Below are 24942 nucleotides of genomic sequence, written 5' to 3' on the forward strand. Positions count from 1 at the left end.
CAAAACTTACTGTATTAAGCTTAGTGTAGGATCTGCGGGGGTGGAGCGTGATACAGACATTCTCCTTCTGATCTTCTCTGAAGTCATTTTCCATCCCTCAATACTTACACTTGAGAAAACATTGTATATTGGAGTGTCTGTTCTTTTAATTTTATTGTTCTTTTTTACAATTTGCTAAACCTTGGTTTAACAATCTGATATTGTGACAAGAATATGCACAATACACTATATATATATATAGATATATATATATATATATATACACACACACACTATATACACAAAGAAGCAACAGTAACAATTATGCATATAAAAGTATAATGGACATTGTAGTCTTAGTTTTCCCCGACACCCACAGCCAGATGAATCCCAGAATGAAGGTTTAATAATCTCAGTAACATAAGCCATAGTTTTGCTGACACTGTTCACTGTCACCCGCATCACCTGACATTAATATATTACTCAGCGCAGATTGTCATCACCCAACTTGTGGAAGTGCAATGTCACCCTGTCACTTATTTACTGCTGCCTCACTGATTATAGAGAACCCTTATTAATTATTTTTTATGCTGGCAAGATTGCCATTGATTCGTTTATGAATTCATGATACCATCAATGACATGTAGCTCCCCGACACCAGCAGCGCTCATGCAGCACCACATAAGGACACCAGCACCAGCATGTTTCACTGTAGGCGTATTTCTAAATTAATTTTTCTAAATGGTGTCAGTCGTGGTTCAACTCCTGGGCTTGATCCAGTGACCTCTGGGCGAGTGGTCAGTTTCCCTCTTTGTTGCACCACAGTCTGTTTTGTCTCTGTCCAAATGCTGATAGATCTTTTGTCTTTCATTCCTTTGCGTTACTCTTCTGTGTAACGTCCATTCAGATGTTTTCACTTCATCGTTTTGTTTCCTCTGTCACATCTTGGGAAGGGGCTATTTATACAATGAACATATCTATATTGCTGGCTATATTCCTAGATGGATGGATGTTTGGAGTCCCAGCTCTTCAATTAAGTATTTTCTTGCTGAATAATCTCTTTTTCTTTTCCCTGCAGTTTGTTTGTGAGTTTCCCTTCCCTTTTTGGTATGTTTGGGATTTGGGGGGGGTTTCCATGTTTTCTGTAAATCTTTTGAGTTTTTTATTTTTTCCTCCATGTGTTCCTGTATGACTGTGTTTACACGTTCCTAGCCCCATTGTATCACCCTCAGCCCATTTATGTTTATTGTTGTTTGGTGTTACACTTTATAGTTGAGGGTGCAGTTATGGTCACTCAGGGTCAGCCAACATTAAGTGGGGGAGCCATTATGTTATCCTAGGGTGCAAACCTCCGCGGTTAGGGAGGGATAAATCAGGGTCAGATTTAGGGCTTCTTCTAGTCTAACTAGAGACCTGTTGATTACATCTATCCTTGTTTGTTCATCCCTGTTGGAGTGGTAGTGCTCATTGGTACCAGCCCTTCCAGTATTCATTCTTTGCACGTTTTCTGAATTTATCCTTTTATGGACCTATTTTAATGATTACAATAAATTGAGATTTTAACTACTGAGATGCTGGATCAAACTACATGCTTCCTATGAAATTTGTGAACACCAGCCATGAAGATTCGTTCATCTGCAGTGAGGATGATGGATATTTCCTGGTGAGCTGATATGCCCATTGAGTTTGGTGGGGAGCTGACACAACACATTTCTTGTTCAATTGCAACTAGTGGTGGGTGAACCCGGACTGTAAAAGTCCGGATCCGCATGGGATCACTAGTACCCGTGCTCCAATCCTGGGCCCGCAGTTCTCAGGGAACTCTAAGAAACTATCTGGACCCGAAGTGTTTTTTGTTTTTTTTTAAATCCGGTTGAACCCGCCGATTCCGGATATCTGCGGGTTTGCCCATCACTAGTCATTACAGTGAGACCTGGTGGTGTCGGTGTCCTTATGTGGTGCTGCATGAGCTGCTGGTGTCAGGAGTTATATGTCATTGATGGTATCATGAATTCATGGATGGTCTTCTCTATAGTGAAAGAGAAAATGCTGCCATCACTCCGTGCGCTTGGTAGACGTGCACTTTTCCAACATGACAATGATCCAGAACACACATCTGCTGTATTTCTGAAGAACAGGGTGAAAGTGATTCAGTGACCAAGCGACTCTGGATCTGACCCCAACCGAACACCTCTTGGGAATTATGAAGAGACAAGTTGTCATCACTCTCCATCGGCATCCAGGCTCTAAAAGAGGAGAATGTAAAAAAACAGATGTTGTCAACTTGATTATTCCAGGCCTAGAAGACTCGGTGCTGTTCATGAAAATCATTGAGGTCATATAAAATACTAGATATAGGAGTTTTTGGATATGGGGTGTACTTATTTTTGCATCAAATAATTTGAATAAAATTAAAGATTTTGTATTGAAAGGCAACTTTACTGTCATGTTATGGATTAAAAAATGCTCAGGACAATACCTCCATGCTAACAAATCATTGCGTTTTAGCAGATCCATCTAGTAGCCATTCATTTGATATTCTGATTTATTTAAGGTATATAATATTACATTTTTCCTGCATTTACACAGATAGTACTGCCTCCTTATCTTCATAAAAATACCATTTTTTAAGAAACAGAGGTAGTATTACTTCCTAGTTTTTCCATGTAAATAAGGCTAGTTTCACACTTGCGTTGGACGGGATCTGTAGCATTGCGTTGTGTAACGGATGCAACGCAACGGATGCATTGCATATAGTGGCACAACGCAATGCTACGGATCGTACAAAATAACGGAAAGCGTTATTTATTTTTTCTTTTTTTTCTTCTTTACAGTACCGGCAGCCGACTATTGTGAACGATCAGCTGATCGCTCTTAATAGCCGGCGGCCGAGCGCTCTCACATGCCGGCGGCCGAGCGCTCTCACATGCCGGCGGCCGGGCGATCAGCTGAGTGCCCTGACATGCCGGCGGCCGAGCGCTCAGCTGAGTGCCCTGACATGCCGGCGGCCGAGCGCTCAGCTGAGTGCCCTGACATGCCGGCGGCCGAGCGCTCAGCTGAGTGCCCTGACATGCCGGCGGCCGAGCGCTCAGCTGAGAGCCCTCACATGCCGGCGGTCGGGCGCTCAGCTGAACGTTCGGCCACCGAGAAATAAAATAAAGTTTGTGATAAAAAAAAAAAAGAGAGCATGCGCAGTGAAAAATAAAGGTTTCCGCTGCTCAAAAAAACGTTACATGCAGCGTTCCATCCGCCAGGCGCAGCGTCAAAATAACGATACTGCGTCGTCCAGCGGATGCAACGCTGACACTTGCGTTACAGTGCGTCGTCCATACAAGTCTATGGAGAATAGCGCAGTGCGTTAACGGACTGCGCTATTCTCCATAGTGACGGACTACGCTGAACGCAAGTGTGAAAGTAGCCTAATATAGATATACAGTCATGGCCACAAGTTTTATCACCATTGAAATTGTTCAAGAAAATCAAGTATTTCTCCCAGAAAATTATTGCAATTACATATGTATAGTTATACTCATGTTTATTCCTTTGTGTGTATTGGAACATCACGAAAAAACAGAAAAAAAGGCAAATTAGATACAATTTTGAAGAAATCCCCCCAAAATGGGCCATACAAAATTGTTGGCACCTTTCCAAAACTGTGGAAAAACAATTTTGATTCAAGCATGTGATGCTCATTCAAACTCATCTTTGGCAGGTAACCTGTGGGCAATATGAAAATAACACCTAAGACCAGATAAAAAGGGGAGAAGTTGACTCAATCTTTGCATTGTGTTTCTGTGTATACCTCACTTAGCATGGAGAACATAAAGAGGAGAAAAGAACTGGCTGAGGACTTGAGAACTAAAATTGTTGAAAATTATCAACAATCTCAAGGTTACAAGTCCATTTCCAGAGATCTTGATGTTCCTTTGTCCACAATGTGCACCATAATCAAGATGTTTACAACACATGGCACTGTAACTAATCTCCCTGGACGTGGACAACAGAAAGACATTTATGAAAGGCTGCAACACAGGATAGTCCGAATGAAGGATAAGGCGCCCCAATCAAGTTCCAAAGAAATTTAAGCTGTCCTGCAGTCTCAATAGGTATCAGTGTCCGCACAAACTATCTGGCCACATCTGAATGAAGTGAAACACTATGAAGGAGATCCAGGAGGACCCCACTGCTGACACACAGAAAAAACCTAGACTGCAGTTTGCCAAAATGTACATGAGTAACCAAAATTCTTCCTAGAAAGCGTCTGGTAGACAGATAAGACCATAATAGAGCTTATTGGTAAAGCACATAAGTTTACTGTTTACTGAAAATGGAATGAGGCCTACAAAGAAAAGAACACAGTACCTACAGTCAGATATGGTGGAGGTTCAGAGATGTTTTAGGGTTGTTTTGCTGCCCCTGGCACTGGGAGCTTTGACTGTATGAAAAACATTATGAAATCTGAAGATTACCAAAGGATGTTGGGTCACAATGTAGTGCCCAGTATCAGAAAGCTGGGTTTGCGGGTCTTCCAGCAGGATAGTGGCCCCAAACACTTCAAGAAGCCCCCAGAAATGGATGGAAACAAAGCACTGGAGAGTTCTGAAGAGTCAGCAATGAGTCCAGCTCTAAATCCCATTGACATCTGTGGAGAGATCTGAAAATTGCTGTTGGGAGAAGAAAAGACGCCTTCAAATATAAGAGACCTGGAGACATTTATACAGAAGAATCAAAAATTTCAGGTGAGAGGAGTAAGAAGCTTGTGGAATAGGAGGCAATTGATTGCAGTTATTTATTCCAAAGGGTAAAGGGCGTGCAACCAAATATTAAGATGAGGGGGACAACATTTTTCCCTGGCCCAATTTTGGAGTTTTGTGTCAAATTATGTCAAATTGGTCTATTTTTCTATTTTTTTTTGTGTTGTTCCAATATACAAAGGAAATAAACATGTGTAAATGGCAATAATTTTCTGGACGAAATACTTCATTTTCTGGAACAATTTCAAGGGTGCAAACACTTTCGGCCATGACTGTAGATAGTTCTGCTCACTTGCAAATGGTGTAAGCATACGGTATATCATAAAAGTGAGTACACCCCTCAAATTTTTATACATTTTTTTTTATTAAATGGGACAAAACTGCAGATCTGACCCGGTGATACAATGTACAGTGTCAGTGCGCAGCTTGTATAACAGGGTAAATTTGGTGCCCTCTAAATAACTCAGCACACAGCCATTAATGTCTAAACTGCTGGCAACAAAAGTGAGTACACCCCTAAGGGAAAATGGCCAAATTGTGCCCCAAGTGTGAATATTTTGTGCGGCTACCAATATTTTCCAGCACGGCCTTAACTCTCTTAGGCGGGCTTTGCACGTTGTGACATCGCAAGCATGCTGCGATGTCGCACGCGATAGTCCCCGCCCCCGTCGCAGCAGCGATATCTTGTGATAGCTGCAGTAGCGAACATTATCGCTACGGCAGCTTCACATGCACTCACCTGCCCTGCGACGTCGCTCTGGCCGGCGACCCGCCTCCTTCCTAAGGGGACGGGTCGTGCGGCGTCATAGCGACGTCACATGGCAGGCGGCCAATAGCGGCGGAGGGGCGGAGATGAGCAGGATGTAAACATCCCGCCCACCTCCTTCCTTCCGTATAGCCGCCGGCGGCAGGTTAAGAGATGTTCCTCGCTCCTGCGGCTTCACACAGCGATTTGTGCTGCGGCACGAACGAGGAACAACATCGTACTTGTCGCGGCACCGGCATTATGGAAACGTCGGTGAATGCAACGATGATACGATAACGACGTTTTTGCGCTCGTTCATCGTATCATCTAGCATTTACACAGTACGATGTCGAAAGTGACGCCGGATGTGCGTCACTTTCGATTTGACCCCACCGACATCGCACGTGCGATGTCGCAACGTGCAAAGCCGCCCTTAGGCTTGGAGGTCACTAAAGCTTCACAAGAGCTGCTGGATCCTCTTCCATCCTCCATGGTGACATGGAGGATGTTAGAGACCTTGCGCTTCTCCACCTTCCATTTGAGGAGGCCCGACAGATGCTCCATAGGGCTTAAATTGGGTGACGCTTGACGAGCAAAAGGGTAACAATGTTTTGAGCATTTGAATTTCAGGCTCTATATCTCACCGTCCACTACAGCTTTGCGCGTGAGACATCCTTCATTTTATACACAATCATCTTGGCTATCTCATACATAAATGTGACTTGCAACTATTTAGTATATGATCAGTTATGCAGATTCTTATCATGTCATGAAATTAGAGGGGCTTTTGCAACCTTGCTAGGGAATGCAATTTTGCAACCTGCCAACAATACATGCCACCATTGTAGTTTGTAGCACATTAAATTTAAAGGGGCACTATAGTGCAAACCCCTTTTTTGCAGTTTTATTTTGTAGGGGTGTAGCGCCCCTGAACCACTCAGGGCGCTACTAGGTACTGCATCCTCACCAGGATACAGGGCCTACCCACAGGGACCTGGAACACCAGTGCCAGTGACATCTGCACACACCAAAATCCCAGTTTCCACTCCACACCAGCGGTAATTGGCTAGTCAGACACCAAAGGGATGGCCACCTAGAGGGCGGAGCCAGTCCAGGGACTAGACAGCCTGGTGGGAGGGGACAGTGAGTCAAGCAGTCAAGCAGAGGAAGGTAAATAGAGTGGAAGTGTAGAGAGACGTGCCTAAAGCTAAAGCTGGGTCGTGTAACGGTGACCCGGGGGCACAGGAGAGTGGTCACCAGGGCTGCCACTAGGATTTCAGGGCCCCATACTGGCAAAACTTCGGGGCCCCCTTGAGGCTCCACCCCAGCTCCGCCTCCAGCCCAGCTCCGCCTCCACCCCACGAATCTTCCATAGTCTCACCGCCACTTTTGGAAAAACGTCACTTCTGCACTACAACCTCACCAATCACACATTAACCCTTCACACTGAACACCGTATCACACACACCAACATCAGATTTTGTTTTGGCCAAAAGATTTTTTTAAGCCTGCCTCCATGACAAGGTGGACTCTTTTGGCCGGGTCCTACTTTACTCTAACTTTTTTTTTTTTTTTTTTTTTAAATCTAACTTCTTTGGTATATATTTCTTTTTGGTATATCTATTTTTTTTCTTTAAGGGAATGTGTCACATACAGTTTTTAAGGTAATTGAAACCAAATTGTGATAATGCTGACTTGTGGATTTAGACCTGACAACCCCTTCAAAGGGAATCTGTCACCAGGTTTTTAACACCTAATCTGAGCGCAGCATAACATAGGGAAAGAGATCCTGATTCCAGCAATTGTCACTTATTGGGCTGCTTAGTATAGTTTTGATAACATCACTGGTTAATCAGCAGGAGATTATCATTACAGGGCTACTTGTCATGCTGCAGGTAGTCCAGCATATTCATGAGCTCTGTATAATTGCTAGATCTGCAGCAGAGAAAACATTGATTTTATCACAATGAAAGCAAACAGCCCAGTAAGTGACACATCGCTGGAATCAGGGTATCTGTCTCTACATTATGCTGCTCTCAGATGGGGGAGCAAAAACCTGCTGACAGATTCCCTTTAAGGCTCTTTCAGAAGATAGATAGAATCATAGATAGATGGCTATAGATAGAATCATAGATAGATATGTGGTGCCCCTGAGGCTTCAGTCACCACAGGGTACTGCTCCTCACTTAAGGTGCAGTACTCATCCTGGATCCAGAGGAGGTCAGTACCAATTTCACAACACAAACTCATATACACAACCAGGTTGCCCTCCCCATTGGGAACCAGGCTAGGGTCGGGTCTTAAGGTAGTCACCAAACATGGGGGGCAGCCACCCACTAGTGACAGGGAACCGGGGGAGGAGCAGCCACCACGGGGAGTTAGGAGCTTACACAACAGCTAAAGTGGGACCGGTGCAGTTCAGGGTGCAGGTCTTAGGGGTACTTTGCACGCTGCGACATCGCTAGCCGATGATAGCGATGCCGAGCGCGATAGTCCCCGCCCCCGTCACAGCTGCGATATATTGTGATAGCTGCCGTAGCGAACATTATTGCTACGCCAGTTTCACATGCACTTACCTGCCCTGCGACGTCGCTCTGGCCGGCGACCCGCCTTCTTCCTAAGGGGGCGGGTCGTGCGGCGTCACAGCGATGTCACACGGCCAATAGGAGCAGAGGGGCGTAGATGAGCGGGACGTAAACATCCCGCCCACCTACTTCCTTCCTCATTGCAGGCGGGACGCAGGTAGGAGATGTTCCTCGCTCCTGCGGCTTCATACACAGCGATGTGTGCTGCCGCAGAAACGAGGAACAACATCGTACCTGTAGCGAAATTATGGAATGACCGACAATACACAGATCACCGATTTTCGCCGCTTTTGCTATCGTTTATCGGCGCATCTAGGCTTTACACGTTGCGACGTTGTTCCCGGCGAGACGGATGTGTGTCACTTTCGATTTGACCCCGACGTTATCGCAGTAGCGATGTCGCAGCGTGCAAAGTAACCCTTAGGGTGGAACAGACTTCACCTTGTATCGCCAGAATCTGCAGGACAGGGGGATTGCAGGTCCCTCTGACCACCACGAGATCCCGGAGCACAGTTCCACACAGGGTCCGGAGTCGTGATTACAGTCAAGCCCCACAGCGGCCCCGCGTCACCTACACACTGGACAGGAGCTAACACTACACTAGCGGGGTCCCCAAGCAGCTTCAGGCCATGGGGATCCATCTGTAAAGGCGCAAGGAGGAAGGGCCCATCGACCACCGGACCGGTTCTAACATCAAACAGATCCGGGATCAGCTGGGGCCCATCACGGCTGGAACCACAGCAGCTGATTCAGCCTTTTGATTGCCGTCGCCCCGCGCTTCAGCGCCAATGGCCACTACTCTCCTCATCATCCTCCCCGGGGCCCCGCTCCACCTGTGAGGAGCAGAACCATCCCTGCTGCAACACCATCCGCCCCAGAGGACAGCGACAGCAGCGGCGGCTAATCCCTGGCAACGAACCACAGGTGGCGTCACAAGACTATCATCCTCATCATTCCCCACCATCATCCAAATCCCCTTTAATTGTACACCTCGAGGCCACGAAGCCGGGCAGGGCCACCTGTGACATCCCCCTGACCCGACATCACCGGCCCGACGACGAGTAACATTTAACCCCTGCCCCGTGGGGTGCTACATATAGATGAGAGACGGATAGCCAGAGGGACAGAGGGACGGATGGACAGAGAGATGGATAGCCAGAGGGACGGATGGCCAGAGGGACGGATGGCCAGAGACGGATGGCCAGAGGGACGGATGGCCAGAGGGACGGATGGCCAGAGGGACGGATGGCCAGAGGGATGGATGGCCAGAGAGATGGATGGCCAGAGAGACGGATAGATGGTGGGGGGAATCACAGCAGGTGGGGGTGGGGGTCACAGCAGGTGGGGGGTCACAGCAGGTGGGCGGTCACAGCAGGTGGGCGGTCACAGCAGATGGGGGGGTCACAGCAAGTGGGTGGGGTCACAGCAAGTGGGGGTGGGGTCACAGCAAGTGGGGGTGGGGTCACAGCAGATGAAGGAAGGTGAGAGGTGGGAGAGGGGGCAGCAGATGAGGGAGGGGGGTAGCGACTGATGGGGGAGGCGGTGGCAGATGGAGGGGACACAGCAGATGGGTTCAGTAACGCTGGATCAGGGACAGTGACTGCTGGGGAAATGGTGGCGGCTGAAAGGAGACAGTGTCTGTAACTTACCGATCGCTCTCCTCGGCTTCCACAGACTCTGGAGTGAAGTGGTCTCCGGCCCCAGATCCACAGTGATTGGAGAGGGAGCAGTCACAAGGCCGGTCTCTCCAATCAGAGCTGGGGGCGGGTGAAACTGAGGTCACCCAGCTCCAGCCAATGATCGGTGCTACAGCTGCCCTGATCATGGCTGGATTTTAATATTTCAGCCATTTTCAATGGTTGACCATCACAGTGGCTGTGGTTGGCTGAGCGGCGTTCGTCAGCCAATCGCAGCCTCCGTAGGTCCGGGGAGGAGACACCACCCCTCCTGAGATCAGGCAGAGGCCCCTCCTCCCCGAATCTAAGACATTTGCAAAGCGATCGCAGCCACCGGGGCCGCGATCTCGCCATGACGTACTGGGCATGTCATGGGTCCTTAAGTAGCAGGGAGCTATGTCGTACCCAGTACGTGATAGGTCGCTAAGGGGATAACACGTTTTCAGGCTTTCAGGCTCTAGGGGCCCGCTCCCGCTTGGGGCCTCTGTGCGTGCGCAAGTGCTGTCAGTGCAACGTCCACGCCCTCTGCCCATGGGCTTGGGGCCCGGTGAGCAGAGGAATGAAAGGGGAGGGGCCCGGTCTGTCAGCGTGTCCGCCCCCTCCTGCCTGCTGCTCGCCGGGCCCAGTACAGGAGTCCCAGTAGTAATGCCCTGATGGCGGCCCTGGCAGGTACTCTCGAGTACCACTGGGGCCAGCGCACCGATGGGGCACAGTGCCCTAAGTCAGGCGTCAGCTTCACACGGCCTGGCAAATACCTGCACAGTGAGGGGACATTCACGGACCTCACTGACTTACAGATCCGGAGGTGTGCCGCCCCCGTGCCAGCAGCCAGGCTGCTCGGATCTGGATCCGCGGTGGCTCGAGGGGTGTCCGGACCCGGGGGACGTGCGGCCACTCAAATGAAGGGGGTATTTACAGGGGATTGTGTTTAGAGTTCGTGACGCCACCCATGGTGTGTGGTAATTTGGAGTACCACCGCTGCAGTTGGGAGTACCCGAGGGCGATGGAGTGGGGCAGACAGGTGTTAGAACCCTCCACGGGTAGGGGAAATGCCCCGGGACTCGGTGATGGTGTTCGGGAAGTGCCGTTGGGTGCAGAGGGGTCCTCGTACTCACTCAGTCCATTAAGCTGACACTGATAACTGGATAAACCAAAGTTCTGGATACCGCTACCGCTGAGGGGAGCTTAGTTTGGGTCCCGTACCCAATGGTGCTGCCTGGTGATCCGTGACCTTCCGTTACTTCTCTATTGGTCCCGGTAGTATGGAACTAGTCGGGTCCCGCTCCCCACTATGGCTAAGTGTGGGAGTTTGTGTGGCGCCCTGGACAAGCCAGGGGCCACAGATAACAACACACACACACCCCCACCCCCAGCAGTTCACAGCAGACATCCCCAGTGAAACTTGATTCCTTTCCTCGGGCTCAGACAGACACACCAGGTGGGCGGAGTCAGGAGATGGAGACGCCCACCCAGGAGTTTAGCTGGCCTGAGGCAGGAAACGAGTCCAGTCAAGTTCTAGGAGAGGAAGAGAGAGGAGGTCTGCAGAGAGGCAGACGCAGACAGGGGCCTAGGTTGGAGCCTAGTGCCCTCGTGCAGAGTGAGGCAGACGGTAGTGGCCGTCTGCAGGGAGCCGGGCAGAGAGTTGGTGGAACCGTAGGTAGCCAGGGCTGGGCGGTGGCCCACCGGTACTGAATCGGGGAGCCAGCTGGAAACCGGAGCGCAGGAGGAGCGTACGGAAGGTGCAGGAAAGGACTTACATCACCAACCTGGGGTCAGGGGAAAAACACCGCAGCCGCCTGTGGGACCCGTCCATCCAGCCGTTTGTTTCAGCCGAGACTCTGTGTGCATCATTGGGCTGAGAGAGTACCACCGTGCCGTGCAGGACAGCGCTGCCCCTGCGACCCTGCACCTCACCAGGCCCCGTAACCTGCCTGCCATCCATCCCCACCCCATCACCGGGCCCCGGGACCACCAACCCCCTACCCACGGAGGGGAAACAACATCCTAGCTGCTCCATACCATCGCTCCCGGGATCCCCGTCAAGAGCAGCGGTGGTGTCACAACCTCACCACAACCGTGGGTGGCGTCACGGACAATCTCCCTTACCAAATCCCCTTTTACTGTGGAGCCTGGGATCACAGACCGGGTCACGCCACCGTGATACCCACAGAAGTGACCTCGTGGCCCGGATCTGAGTACCCCCTGGTCCCCGGGCGACACATTTGGCGTCACGAACAGGATCTTACCGCTCTGCCGTTGGGTAGAGGTGCGCCTTGTTACCGCCGGAGGTGTCCGGCCAGAAAATTTCAGAAGCCGCCATCTTTGGCGCGAAAATTTCCCGCTCGAGTGTCTTCCCTGAGCAGGAAAGGCGCGAAAGTGGAGCCCTGCCCCCTGAAGAAGGAAGTGCTAAAAAGAGGCTAAGGGGGACGGGATGGCGCCCGGCCGCATGTGAACCGCGGCTGTGGAAGCAGGGACGCCAGGACTCTGCCAGTGTTTGGTTCCTGGAACACCGCTGCATGAGATGTCCCGTCCGTCCGGCACCGCTGAAACCTCGGTGCCCGTGCCCGCGGTCAACGCCCCGACCGACCCGTTACCCCATGTCACCGGTAGCGGAGCTCGCAGCGTCTGCGAGGGAGGGCCCAGACCTGGGGTCCCCAGGTCTTACCTTTGTCACCGCCCTGCCACCGGTCCCGGCTTCCATCCCAGCGGCACCGCCAATGACGATGGCCCCAGCAGTCCGCCCGGCCGCAACGGCAGCGAAGCACCCATCCCGTTAACTATCTGGGCAGCCTGGTTCTGGACTGGGGTCAAGGGGTGCTGCCCATTTCTTAGGGGCAGCATCAGGGCCAGGTTGTTTGGGTGGGTGACTAAAGGACCCGTTCCGTTGCCATTATTAAAAGTGTTTATTTTTGTTGCAACGTTGAAGTAATGTGCATCCCGTTGTGGGAGGTTTGCAAGGTAATGCTTGTGTTTTGATGTTTTATTCTTTTTGCAGTTAAAAGAATATTAAAACCGGTGATGGACGGGCAGCCCGCGGACGGTCTCCATTTTGCTAAGGGGGAATGTGGCGCCCTGGACAAGCCAGGGTCCACAGATAACAGCACACACACACCCCCACCCCCAGCAGTTCACGGCAGACATCCCCAGTGAAACTTGATTCCTTTCCTCGGGCTCAGACAGACACACCAGGTGGGCGGAGTCAGGAGATGGAGACGCCCACCCAGGAGTTTAGCTGGCCTGAGGCAGGAAACGAGTCCAGTCAAGTTCTAGGAGAGGAAGAGAGAGGAGGTCTGCAGAGAGGCAGACGCAGACAGGGGCCTAGGTTGGAGCCTAGGGCCCTCGTGCAGAGTGAGGCAGACGGTAGTGGCCGTCTGCAGGGAGTCGGGCAGACAGTTGGTGGCCCACCGGTACTGAATCGGGGAGCCAGCTGGAAACCGGAGCGCAGGAGGAGTGTACGGAAGGTGCAGGAAAGGACTTACATCACCAACCTGGGGTCAGGGGATAAACACCGCAGCCGCCTGTGGGACCCGTCCATCCAGCCGTTTGTTTCAGCAGAGACTCTGTGTGCATCATTGGGCTGAGTGAGTACCACCGTGCCGTGCGGCACTGCGCTGCCCCTGCAACCCTGCACCTCACCAGGCCCCGTAACCTGCCTGCCATCCATCCCCACCCCATCACCGGGCCCCGGGACCACCAACCCCCTTCCCACGGAGGGGAAACAACATCCTAGCTGCTCCATACCATCGCTCCTGGGATCCCCGTCAAGAGCAGCGGTGGTGTCACAACCTCACCACAACCGTGGGTGGCGTCACGGACAATCTCCCTTACCAAATCCCCTTTTACTGTGGAGCCTGGGATCACAGACCGGGTCACGCCACCGTAATACCCACAGAAGTGACCTCGTGGCCCGGATTTGAGTACCCCCTGGTCCCCGGGCGACACACTTGCTCTCAGGGTTCACGCTTGGGATTTTCTGGACCGCTTTAGTGGAAAGTCCTATCCCCCTCGTTGCGCTAGTACCCCGATTTTGGAGCGGGTGGAGAGCAGATCTTGAAGGATCCATTCTTGTCGGGTAAATTGTCAGGTTGCCTGAAGCTACTCCCTGACCTAGTGTCCACGTACTCCGTCGTGCCCTGGTCCCAGCCCGGTGATGGTGCAAGGCTGCCAGCTGTCCTCGACAGTTCCGTGCCCCTTGCCACGATCCCCTGCGACTGGTGGTCCAGCTCCTCTAGGCCCAGACCACCGACTGCTACCTAGATCACTTTACAGGAGCCCAGCTCCTGACCTCCGCTCTCCTTCACTTCCTCAACACTTCCCTCGACTCACTGACTGACTTTCCTGACACTCCTGACCTCCCCTAACCAACCCCCCAAGTGGGCGACCCTATTCCACTCAGGATGTCCACTGGTGTGTCTAGTGGGTGTGGTGCAGAGTGTACCTAGGATTTGATTAGCTGATGTAGGCAACACCATGTATTGGGGACCCAAAACCAAGAAGGATGTGGATATTGCACGGGAGGGCAGATTGTACAATACCCTGTGACGACCTGATAGGCCAGGGGCGTCACAGAGGCATCAGCAGTAACGACTGGATCAGGGTTCGGGACCACAGACCGGCCCTACAGGATCCACACTGCCTGCCATACGGACGAGGAGACTGCCGAAACAGTCTGGCCCCAAACCAGCTCCTAGCTACGGGGACCCAACCACACTGAGGATGCTGGGGACAGGGCAACCGAGTCATCAAACTGGCACTGGAACTACAGGGACCTGAACCAGCCGTCCAAGGGCCCAACTGTGAGTAAAGACTGTTAACTTACAATCCATGGTGTGGCCTCCCTTCTTCGGCAAAAGTCTCCACCATACATCTCCCGGGCTCAGCCCTACCTGCGGAGGGCCTATCACCACAGCTGCCATTACCACCAGCCCTAGGGATAACAACTCAACAGCGGCGGTCCCACCATCTTCACCGCAACCCGCAGGTGGCGTCACACCAATGACTTTAATCTCCCCTCTAAATACTCCCCATTAAAAAGAAGTCCATAGGGTCACGGAACCGGGCAACGGCCAGCATTCACCCGTGACACAGCATCCCCGTAAATATACGGCCCAGGACCGAGTACTCCATAGCTCTGGGCGACACAGGGGCACATTCTGATCCACAGCATGAACGCGGAGCAGAAGTGCCAAGCCACAGCAATTTGCACAGATATTTGCCTTTCGTTACTGAGCTCATTTCTTACTGATTTGCAAATTTCTCTGGTAAAATAAACTCGGAAATGTTTTCCTTTACACCTCCCACATTATTATGATATGAAATCTATGTTTTTATTCAGTCTGGGCAAATTTCTGTTTACACTGAAATAAATTCTAAACCTCCTCGTTTCACCTGCTTATGCACCACTTAATGTCACAGAAGACACTACATATTTCTTTTGCCTGAATCTTCTTCCTTTTTTTTTTCCTCCAGGCGCAAAGCTTTGTTAAAGGAGTATTCCCACCATTGAAAGTTATCCCTCATCCGTTAGTGATCGCTGAGAATCTGACGGCTGGGAACCACAGTGATCCCAAAATAGGGGATTTAGAAATCCGAAAAAGGGGCTATGCTACCCTCACCTGAGGTGTGCATACTCAGTCAAGCTCAGTGCTTGGATATTCCCATAGACAATGAATGGAGCAAAGACCATGCCGGTGCTCCACCTCTCCATTCAGGGCTGCAGAGCTCCATTCTAATGCCCCAAACTAAGGAGGACAGTAGGTCCCAGTGGTCAGACCTCCAGCGATCAGTAAAGGGCACTTTACACGCAGCGATATCGATATCGTTAGCGAGCGTACCCGCCCCGTCGGTTGTGCGTCACAGGCAAATCGCTGCCCTTGGCGCACAACATTGCTTACACCCGTCACACATACTTACCTGCCTAGCGACGTCGCTGTGGCCAGCAAACCACCTCCTTTCTAAGGAGACGGTTTGTGCGGCATCACTAAGCGGCCGCTCAATAGAAGCGGAGGGGCGGAGATGAGTGGGACGAACATCCCGCCCACCTCCTTCCTTCCTCATTGCCGGCGGCCGCAGGTACGGTGATGTTCCTGCGGTGTCACACGCAGCGATGTATGCTGCCGCAGGAACGACAAACAAACTGCGTCCTGCAACAGCAACGATAATCGTGAATGAAACGACGCGTCAAGGATCAACGATATGGTGAGTATTTTTGATCGTTAACGGTCATTTGTGTGTTTCACAAGCAACGACGTCGCTAACGAGGCCAGATGTGCGTCACAAATTCCGTAACCCCAACGACATCTCGTTAGCGATGTCGTTGCGTGTAAAGTGGCCTTTTTTTTGTGGTGAATAACCATTTATGCCGACAAGATACTGACTTGTTCATCCAATATTATGCATACAAAATTGTCAGGAAATAACGCTGTACCCCAGTAGCATTGCAGACAGGGTTTCTGTGCCCCCGAGACTTCAATTTGAAGACCCAATTGAAAATGGATCAAATTAACCCATATAAAACCAAGTTTTACTTGATATAGTCCTCTTCTTGGTCCACTTTTAACTTGATTTTTCAATATTTTCTGTTTGTCCTTTGTTATATACATTTTATAATGTCTCATGCTCAAAACTGTAGAGGATGGTGAGACATGGAGCTTGACTTCAAAACATTGTTGTTCCCCTTTTGCTCATCAGTGTACATAGCAGTATGGCCCCAGGATGGGGCCCAGAATAAGGACTTATATATCAGGATGGGCCCAGAATGAGGAGATATATACCAGCCTGGTCCCAGGAGGAAGACATATGCCAGGATGGGGAACATATATACCAGGATGGGGAACATATATACCAGAATGGGGCTTAGGATGGAAACATATACCTGTCTGGCCCCTGGGTCCTGCTCAGCAACAGGTGAGGAACCTGGATAAGGACTGGCTAGGAGTGCAGGGTACAGCTGCAGGTAAGTCGAGGAGGTGTCCATCTTCCCTCTCACTAGCATCAGGGCCCACCATTATTACTGTGTTCCTGGTTTACCCCTTGTTTGTCTTGGTAAAACCCCTGTCTGTTGTGTGTGTTACCTCACGTCGTACCTTCCCTAATGGCCCCGTCACACACAACGAGATCGCTAACGAGATCGCTGCTGAGTCACAGTTTCTGTGACGCAGTAGCGATCTCGCCAGGGATCTCGTTATGTGTGACACCTACCAGCGATCAGGCCCCTGCTGTGAGATCGCTAGTCGTTGCTGAATGGTCCGAACCATTTTCTTCAAAGGCGGTGTCCTGCTGGGCAGGACGCATCGCTGTGTTTGACGCTGTGTGACAGGGTCCCAATGACCGCTGAGATCGTTATACAGATCGCTACTGCGACCTGTATTGTTACTGAGTCGTTGGTAAGGTCTGACTATGTGACATCTCACCAGCGACCTCCCAGTGACTTACCAGAGATCCTTATCAGGTCGTATCATTATCGGGATCGCTGGTAAGTCGTTCTGTGTGACTGGGCTTTAAGTCCATGTCGTGACAGTCTGGCCCTGCCATATGCACATTGTTGTTCAGTGTATTCCTAATGATGGATTTATGTCAGTGTATTCCTAATGATGGATTTATGTAGATTAGCATTAACCAATATGAAAGAGGCCTTTAGTTGCTTAGGGGTTACCTTGGGATCCTTTGTAACCTAAAAAAAGCTATTATACCCCTTGCCCATGTGATGATCTTTGTAAGTTAACCACCTTGAGAAGGGTTATAATGGTATTAAGTTTCTTCAAGTCTGACTGTGAATTTATGGAGTCCAAACTCTTTACAGATGTATTATCTCTCTATCGACCGATTGATCTATCTATCTATCTATCTCTCTCCCAATCTATTATCTATCTCATATCAATTTATCTACATTCCATCCACATTTTGTTCCTTAGCTTTCTTCTTGTAGCATGTGTTGTGTTTTCTTCTACCATTTTCCTACAATTTCCGTAAAAAAAAATAAAAGAGAGAACCTTCCTCTTTTCATGTGTGATGCTGGCAGCGCATCCTGCCTTGTGATTGCCTGATTACAGGAATCCTTTCATCTCCATCTCATTGAAATAAACTGATTTGTTTACTTGGTGTTTTTCATTTGGCTAATGAGTCTGTAATAATCACTATGTGCTACCGAGGATGGAAGAAGATACCGAACACAAGAAGGAGCTGATTGATCCTGCAGATAAGACCATTCTTCCTCCTTCTGAAGATGGTTTACAATTTCACTTACAAAGATGCAAAATGTAGAATGAAGAGAAAATAAACGTCTTTGATTTGCGCATTGTGCGAGCATTAATAATGTCCCCCCAGCCACTGCTATATACAATTACATACAATCTTGGCTAAAAAATTTGGCACCTTTGAAATTGTTCCAAAAAATGAAGTATTTCTCCCAGAAAATTATTATAGTTACACATGTTTTATTATACACTTGTTTATTTCCTTTGTGTGTATTGGAACAACAGAACATAACAGAGGAAAAAAAGCCACATTGGACATAATTTCACACACAACCCCCAAAATGGGCCAGACAAAATTGTTGGCACGTCAATTTAATATTTGGTTACTACGGTTGATCGAATACCTGAAATATTTGGCTTCGCGAATATTTTCCGAATAAGTCGCCGCTATTCGACTATTCGTGAATATTCGATGCACAATGTAAGTCTATGGGAAACCCGAATAACAACTATTCGGAACTATTCGGGCTTCCCATAGACTTAAGCGGGCTTTACACGCTGCGATATCGGTACCGAAAATCGGTCATAGGTGTCACACGCAACGGCATCGCTAATGCGGCCGGATGTGCGTCACCAATTCCGTGACCCCAACGACTTCGCATTAGCGATGTCGTAGCGTGTAAAGCCTCCTTTACATTGCGCATTGAATATTCGCATAGCAGCAACCTATTCGTCGGATATTCGCGAAGCCGAATATTTGAGGAATTCAGTCATCCTTATTGGTTACCCTTTGTAATAAATAACTGCAATCAGTCGCCTCCTATAACCGTCCTCAGCTTCTTGCTCTTCTCACCTGGAATTTTGGACTCTTCTTTATAATCTGCTCCAGGTCTCTCATACTTGAAGGCGTCTTCTCTTCTCTCAACAGTAATTTTAAGATCTCTCCATAGGTGTCAATGGGATTTAGATCCGGACTCATTGCTGCCACTTCAGAACTCTCCAGCTCTTTGTTTCCATCCATTTCTGATGCTTTCTTGAAGTGTTTGGGGTCATTCTCCTGCTCGAAGACCCATGACCTAGTACGCACACCCAGATTTCTGACACTGGGCACTACATCGCCAGCCAAAATCCTCTGGTAATCTTCAGATTTCATGATGCCTTGCACAGAGTCAAGGCACCCAGTGAAAGAAGCAGTACAACACTCCCAAAACATCTCTGACCCTCCATCATACCTGACTGCAGGTGCTGTGTTGTTTTTTTGTAGGTCTCATTCTGTTTTCGGTAAACAGTAGAATGATGCGCTTTACCAAAAAGCTCTATTATGGTCTCATTTGTCCACAAGACGCTTTTGCAGAAGGATTGTGGCTACTCACGTACATTTTGGCAAACTGCCGTCTAGCTTTTTTATGTCACTGTGTCAGCAGTGCGGTCCTCCTGGGTCTCCTCCATAGCGTTTCATTTAATTCAGATGTGGACAGATCGTTCACGCTGACACTGATGGACCCTGAGCCTGCAGGACAGTTGTGAATTCTTTGGAACTTGATTGGGGCAGCTTATCAATCATCCGGACTATCCTGTGTTGCAACCTTTCATCAATGTTTCTCATCAAATGATGACAGCCATGAAATGCACAGACACTCGAGTACAGCAGAGAGGCAGCAGATCTATGGAGCAGTTTTTCACTCTAGCTAATAGAAGGGGTCCAGAACATTATAATGGGAGGTCTCCGTTTAATGGGCATATATGCTAAGTGAACATGGTAGCCACCAACTGGTCCACCGGAGAACCATATAAAATGCACAGACTTTTGCTCCAATGAACATTAATTTTTCTAATGGAATGGGTTATTTTCTTTGCTGATGAAAGCCTCTTCTTCCAACTATTAACACCACTTATTTATTAGGATCTGCATGTATTGTATCAATTAATGAATATGTAGGGAAGTGTTGAGTGCATCGGACACCCGGCCGGAGATGACTCAATCAAAGAATTCCGCTTTCTGAATCATCATCAATACAACTTACCATTAGTGGTTGGATATTTGGGAGGCCTGAGGCGAATATACTAAGAGGACACCTGGCTGCCAGCTGCCAGCAGATTAAATCTTCATATTCACACAGGGTTTCAGTAAATGACTACAGGATGTAAAATAAAGTCAGATCACGGCATAGTCATATGTAGATTTCCTTTGAAGTGACCAGAAATTCAATGGGGGTAACATGTGTCCAGAGTTTATGAGATGTGTTCAATCAACTATTGTCTTATCTCATGGTATCTATGCTATAAACTAATGGTGGCCAACTGGTGGCCATGTGCATACGTATTCACCCCTTTTGCTATGAAGTCCCTAAAAATTTCTAGTGTAAGTAATTCCCTTCATTAGTCAGATGCTTAGGGATAGGAAGTCCAACTGTGTGCAATCTAATTGTTCCGGGGTCTGTCAGTAGATATACACCTTTTCTGAAAGGCCACAGAGGCTGCAACACCACTAACCAAACAACAGCATGAAGACCAAGGAGATCTACAAACATCACCATGAAGACCAAGGAGATCTCCAAACAAAACCATGAAGACCAAGGAGATCGCCAAACAACATCATGAAGACCAAGGTGACTCAACACCATGAAGACCAAGGAGATCTCCAAACAACACCATGAAGACCAAAGAGATCTCCAAACAAGACCATGAAGACCAAGAAGATCTCCAAACAACACCATGAAGACCAAGGAGATCTCCAAACAACACCATGAAGACCAAAGAGATCTCCAAACAAAACCATGAAGACCAAGGAGATCTCCAAACAAAACCATGAAGACCAAGGAAATCTCCAAACATCATCATGAAGATCAAGGAGATCTCCAAACAACAACATGAAGACTACGGAGATCTCCAAACAACACAATGAAGACCAAGTAGCTCTCCAAACAACACCATGAAGACCAAGGAGAACTCCAAACATGTCAGAGACAAAGTTGTTGACACGTTCAAGGCAGAGTTGGGTTCTAAAAAAATATCCAATCTCTGATGATCCCTCGAAGCACCATGAAATCCATTATCATCACATGGAAAGAACATGGTACCAAAACAGACCTGCCAAGAGAGGGACACCCACCAAAACTCTCATCCCAGTCAAGGAGGGCATTAATCAGAGGTCAGTGCTGAGACCAAAGGTAACCCTGAAGGAGCTGCAGAGTTCCCAAGCAGACACTGTGTGTCTGTGTATACGACCACAATAAGTCATACACCCCATAGAGCTGGTTGTTATGGAAGAGTAGTCAGAAAAAAAGTCTTTACTTACAGCAAAAAATTGAAAGGCTTCTTATTTGTTTGTCAAAAGACTCCTCAAATGTATGTTGAAAGATGCTGGAGTCAGATGAGACCAAAATGAAACTTTTTAGCCACCAAGGTAAACACTATATCTGGTGCCAAACCAACACAGCTCATCACCCTAAGAACACCATCCCCACAATGAGACACGGTGGTAGCAGCATCATGCTGTGGGGAGGTTTCTCGGCAGGGAAAATGATCCGACTCAAGGGTAAGATGAATGGTGCGAAATACAGGGATATTCTTGAGAAAACCTGTTTCAGTCTGTCAGTGATTTGAGACTGGGATGGAGGTTAACCTTCCAACAAATAATGACCCAAAGCTACTGATAAATCAATACTCGAATGGTGTAAGGGGAAACGTGTAATTTTATTGGAGTGGCCGAGTCACAGCCCAGACCTTAATCAAAGTGAGAAACTGTGGTTAAACCTGAAGATTGCTGTTCACCAGAGGAAACCATCTAACTTGTAGGAGCTGGCGCAGTTTTGCCTTGAGGAATGGGAAACAATCATAGTGGCAGGATGTGGAAAGCTCATAGAGACTTATCCAAAGTGACTTGCAGCTGTGATTGCCGCAAAAGGAGGCTCTACACAGTACTGACTTTAGGGGGGGTGAGGGGGTTGAATAGTTATGCACACTGCACATAATTAATATAATACTGCCTTTATGTACAAGAATATATCTACTATAATACTGCTCCTATGTACAAGAATATAACTACTATAATACTGCTCCTATATACAAGAATATAACTACTATAATACTGCTCCTATCTACAAGAATATAACTACTATAATACTGCTCCTATGTACAAGAATATAACTACTATAATACTGCTTCTCTGCACAAGCATATAACTACTATAATACTGCTCCTATGTACAAGAATATAACTACTATAATACTGCTCCTATGTACAAGAATATAACTACTATAATACTGCCCCTATGTACAAGAATATAACTACTATAATACTGCTCCTATGTACAAGAATATAACTACTATAATACTGCCTCTATGCACAAGAATATAACTACTATAATACTGCCTCTATGCACAAGAATATAACTACTATAATACTGCCCCTTATATACAAGAATATGACTATTATAATACTGCTCCTATGTAAAAGAATATAACTACTATAATACTGCTCCTATGTACAAGAATATAACTACTATAATACTGCTCCTATGTACAAGAATATAACTACTATAATACTGCCCCTATGTACAAGAATATAACTACTATAATACTGCTCCTATGTACAAGAATATAACTACTATAATACTGCCTCTATGCACAAGAATATAACTACTATAATACTGCCTCTATGCACAAGAATATAACTACTATAATACTGCCCCTTATATACAAGAATATGACTATTATAATACTGCTCCTATGTAAAAGAATATAACTAATATAATACTGCTCCTATGTACAAGAATATGACTATTATAATACTGCTCCTATGTACAAGAATATAATTACTATAATACAGCCCCTATGTACAAGAATATAACTACTATAATACTGCCCCTATGTACAAGACTATAACTACTAGAATAGTGCCCCCTATGTACAAGAATATAGCTACTATAGTACTGCTCCTATGTACAAGAATATAACTACTATAATACTGCTCCTATGTACAAGAATATAACTACTATAATACTGCCCCTATGTACAAGAATATAACTACTATAATACTGCCTCTTATGTACAAGAATATAGCTACTATAATACTGCTCCTATGTACAAGAATATAACTACTATAATACTGCTCCTATGTACAAGAATATAACTACTATAATACTGCTCCTATGTACAAGAATATAGCTACTATAATACTGCTCCTATGTACAAGAATATAGCTACTATAATACTGCTCCTATGTACAAGAATATAACTACTATAATACTGCCCCTATGTACAAGAATATAACTACCATAATACTGCTCCCTAGGTATAAGAATATAACTACTATAATACTGCCCCCTATGTACAAGAATATAACTACTATAATACTGCCTCCTATATACAAGAATATAACTACTATAATACTACCCCTATGTACAAGAATATAACTACTATAATACTGCCCCTATGTACAATAATATAACTACTATAATACTGCCCCTATATACAAGAATATAACTACTATAATACTGCTCCTATGTACAAGAATATAACTACCATAATACTGCTCCCTATGTACAAAAATATAACTACTATAATACTGCTCCCTAGGTATAAGAATATAACTACTATAATACTGCCCCTATGTACAAGAATATAACTACTATAATACTGCCCCTATGTACAAGAATATAACTACTATAATACTGCCCCCTATGTACAAGAATATAACTACTATAATACTGACACCTATGTACAAGAATATAACTACTATAAGACTGCCCCTATGTACAAGAATATATCTACTATAATACTGCTCCTATGTACAAGAATATAAGTACTATAATACTGCTCCTATGTACAAGAATATAACTACTATAATACTGCCTCTATGTACAAGAATATAACTACTATAATACTGCCTCCTATATACAAGAATATAACTACTATAATACTACCCCTATGTACAAGAATATAACTACTATAATACTGCCCCTATGTACAAGAATATAACTACTATAATACTGCCCCTATATACAAGAATATAACTACTATAATACTACCCCTATTTACAAGAATATAACTACTATAATACTGCCCCCTATGTACAAGAATATAACTACTATAATACTGCCCCTATGTACAAGAATATAACTACTATAATACTGCCCCCTAGGTATAAGAATATAACTACTATAATACTGCCCCTATGTACATGAATATAACTACTATAATACTGCCCCTATGTACAAGAATATAACTACTATAATACTGCTCCTATGTACAAGAATATAACTACTATAAGATTGCCCCTATGTACAAGAATATAACTACTATAATACTGCCCCTATGTACAAGAATATAACTACTATAATACTGCCCCCTATGTACAAGAATATAACTACTATAATACTGCCCCCTATGTACAAGAATATAACTACTATAATACTGCTCCTATGTACAAGAATATAACTACTATAATACTGCTCCTATGTACAAGAATATAACTACTATAATACTGCTCCTATGTACAAGAATATAACTACTATAATACTGCCTCTATGTACAAGAATATAACTACTATAATACTGCCTCCTATATACAAGAATATAACTACTATAATACTACCCCTATGTACAAGAATATAACTACTATAATACTGCCCCTATGTACAAGAATATAACTACTATAATACTGCCCCTATATACAAGAATATAACTACTATAATACTACCCCTATGTACAAGAATATAACTACTATAATACTGCCCCTATGTACAAGAATATAATTACTATAATACTGCCCCCTATGTACAAGAATATAACTACTATAATACTTCCCCTATGTACAAGAATATAACTACTATAATACTGCCCCTATGTACAAGAATATAACTACTATAATACTGCCCCCTATGTACAAGAATATAACTACTATAATACTGCTCCTATGTACAAGAATATAACTACTATAATACTGCTCCTATGTACAAGAATATAACTACTATAATACTGCCTCCTATATACAAGAATATAACTAC

General features: G+C 46.6%; 1 protein-coding gene across 3 annotated transcripts in view; it reads right to left on the bottom strand.

Annotated features, from left to right (window-relative positions):
* Positions 1 to 1977: 1977 nt before the first annotated feature.
* LOC142317000 (uncharacterized) overlaps positions 1978 to 24942 on the bottom strand; it is a 188430-nt gene continuing 165465 nt past the window's right edge. For all 3 annotated transcript variants that reach the window (XR_012754653.1, XM_075352870.1, XM_075352871.1), the window contains exon 5: positions 1978 to 2225. The gene's annotated coding sequence lies outside the window, so the exon portion shown is untranslated. The remainder of the gene's footprint in view (positions 2226 to 24942) is intronic.

The sequence above is a fragment of the Anomaloglossus baeobatrachus genome, chromosome 6 (genome assembly GCF_048569485.1).
Source record: "Anomaloglossus baeobatrachus isolate aAnoBae1 chromosome 6, aAnoBae1.hap1, whole genome shotgun sequence".
NCBI classification, from domain to species: Eukaryota; Metazoa; Chordata; class Amphibia; order Anura; family Aromobatidae; genus Anomaloglossus; species Anomaloglossus baeobatrachus.